Here is a 3,077-nt window from a genome sequence, read left to right as displayed (position 1 = left end):
CTTCTTGTCGATGAACTTCAACAAAGTCAGCAACATTTTCTTTCTCTTCCTAGGGATTAACTTAGGAACTGACACTACTGGTTTTGTCATCCATCCCTCTGTGCTCGAAAAGTAAGAACTGACATTCAAACAAATCTTGCAACGAGTCCATGATCTCACGTGCAATGACCATGTTCTCAACCCTTTTGGCCAAAGCATCAGGTATGCTAGCCAATATGTGAATTTGAGCTAATGAATTAGCCTTCATCCATGCCTCATATGCATTACAAACACTTCTCAGTGCATTGATAACGGGCAGAAATGCACATTATTACAACGCACAGATATAAAACAATGTAGGATTACGACGGTAAAAATATGTAAAATCGTGTCCAAAAGCATGAATTAGCCTTCATCCATGCCTCATATGCATTACAAACACTTCTCAGTGCATTGATAACGGGCAGAAATGCACATTATTACAACGCACAGATATAAAACAATGTAGGATTGCAACGGTAAAAATATGTAAAATCGTGTCCAAAAGCATTAAGTTGAGAACATTGTGATCGCACGTGCCCATCACATTAAAGAAACTAATTTACGCATAGAGACAGTGCATCAAGGTGAAAGCTTAATAAATCATGATGGGACATAAAGCTGATGACGGTCGAATCTGAATTTAGTTGACAAGCCGTTAACGACACACTGCTTTTCGGTGACAATTAATCGGCACATCAGACAGAGATTTAATGACATCCCATCACTGCAATCATTTGAGAGAAAAGCTCTTCACCCTGAAGCTCTATAAATACCAAAGGCCACCTTCGTTAAAGGAGTTCGAGTTCAACAGTTCAAAATTTTGGAGTTCTTTCTCGCCATTTCTATAGATAGCCGTAGTCTGTAATTTTTATACGTAGAAGGCGGGGGCGAGTGAAGAGAGAAGACGTCGAAAGATCGTTTCTGTTTTTCTCGAGAGAGTGTTCGGGAAGCATTGAGAATGGAGAGAGGGCCGACTCTTGCAAAATAAAGAACATTCTTTTGGGCAGAGTAGAGAAGAACACAGTGTAAAAGCCTTAGGAAGCAAGATATTGCTACCAGGCTCACTTTCCCTACGTTCCATTGTCATTTTGTATTCTAATTTTATTTATAAAATGGAATTTGCATCTCTACATCTATTCACTCTCTTTGCATTACGCATGAGTAACTAAACTTCCGAATGGGTTGAGAAGCACTTAGCTAGCATGACCTAAGATCTTTATTTTATACGATCATCTTGTCTTATGTATGCGTCTATCACCCCTTTAAAGATACTTGAGAGAGAGTCTAAAGAAAGAACCTAAACTTGAGAGAGCTAGGTTAGAATCTAGGCTTGAGAAAGTCAGATTAGAACCGTATAAACAAGAGATAGAAACTTAGAGATAAGTTCTGTTTGCTAACATGCATCGCATGCATCCTAGAAATATGATATGATAGTATGTGGTCGCCTTGTGTATGTGTGTGTCATTCATCATCGCATAGACAAGAATAGAGGCTTAGACATAAGTCCTATAGACATCATTGCATCCTAAAATTAGGAGCTATAGCATTTGCATTCAGAAATGACCTGTTGTTGTATGTGTGTAGCATGATCGCATAACTTGAACGAGATCCATAAAAATTGAATAAATCCCTTCTCAACCCATTCCCCGCATACTCATTGTAACTTTCGCTGTTATTGACTCTTTTCTCAATTCCGCCGCATAGGATTTATATTTTAAATAAACATACCAACCAACTTATTGTTTTGATTGTTACCGTAAAGGAATCAGAATTTATCATCCCATACTATCTCCATAGTCCCTGTGTTCGACCCTGGGCTTACCAGGCAACCTAGCAGGATTTATACTTGGATTTTGCTAGGAAAACTTGCATGTACAATGCATACACCACCATCGTAATATACACCATTATTTCATCATATTCACAATGCATCAAGTTTTTGGCGCAATTGTCGGGGACTACGGCAGTACATATTGTGCTAAAGATAACTTTTTTATTTTCTTTATAGCTTTCCATCTCTGTGCACTGCCTCTCCTTTGATAGGGGAAGAAGCAGGCGTCATATGAGCGAAGGACAAGTTCTTGAGCCCAATTACAACACAGAGATTGAAAGAACTTTCTGAAGAAGAAGAAGAGACAACCGCCTACATCAACAACAAGAGAGAAATCCCAACATAGCAGAGCAACCGAAAGACAGAGCACCGGACGCAAATAACATCATGGCGAACAACCGCAATAGGCTCATCTGAGACTATGTGTTGCCCAACCTTTATGATTTCTCATTAGCAATCATGAGGCCAACCTTGGATGGATCGAGGTTCGAGATGAAGCCGGTGATGCTGCAGATGATTCAAACTGTCGGACAGTTTGGCGATAGGCATGGCGAGGATCCGCACACCCACCTCCGGAGTTTTATTGAAATCTGCAATATGTTTGTGTTCCCAAACATCTCCGCTGAGGAGGTTCGACTAACGTTGTTCCCATTTTTCGTTGTGTGACCAAGCACGGAAATGGGCTTATTCTCTCGAACCAAGAGAGATCACATCGTGGGAATAAGTAGTTGAAAAGTTCATAAAGAAGTACTTCCCCCCGATAGAGAACGCAAGACAGAGGAAGTTGATTACTAATTTTGAACAAGATATCAACGAATCGCTCAGTGACGCCTGGGCGAGGTTTAAAAGACTAGTGCGAGATTGTCCGCACAATGGCTTACCCGATTATATCCAAATGGAAATTACTACCACAGTTTGAACCCTGCATCGTAGACGGCTGCCAATGCGACAGTAGCTGGAGGTCTGCTTGACAAGACATATGACGAGGCGAAAAATATAGTTGATCGCATTTCAAAGAATCACGAAGACTAGAGAAAAAGCGATCAACGACTAAGAATTAAGGATAGTGACGCAAGTAATGGGGCCATCGCATCCCTACAAAATAAAATGAATGCAATGATGAATCTAATACAAGGCATCGCAATCAATAGCACAGGAACGCATAAAGAGCAAGTCAACGTAATCGCTCAAACGACCACAAGTTATGTCACCAGTGGAGAAGCAC

At 40.5% G+C, this 3,077-nt stretch overlaps 1 non-coding gene across 1 annotated transcript; it reads right to left on the bottom strand.

Moving 5' to 3' along the window:
* Positions 1 to 2,624: 2,624 nt before the first annotated feature.
* Positions 2,625 to 2,731, bottom strand: LOC120080625 (small nucleolar RNA R71). Its single transcript, XR_005482579.1, has one exon. It is a non-coding gene; the product is annotated as a small nucleolar RNA R71 (small nucleolar RNA).
* Positions 2,732 to 3,077: the final 346 nt, after the last annotated feature.

This window comes from Benincasa hispida, chromosome 6 (genome assembly GCF_027475165.1).
Source record: "Benincasa hispida cultivar pf3 chromosome 6, pf3_genome.v1.1, whole genome shotgun sequence".
In the NCBI taxonomy this organism is placed as follows: Eukaryota; Viridiplantae; Streptophyta; class Magnoliopsida; order Cucurbitales; family Cucurbitaceae; genus Benincasa; species Benincasa hispida.
Note: the sequence above shows the minus strand (reverse complement) of the source record. Positions and strands in the feature narration are given on the sequence as shown.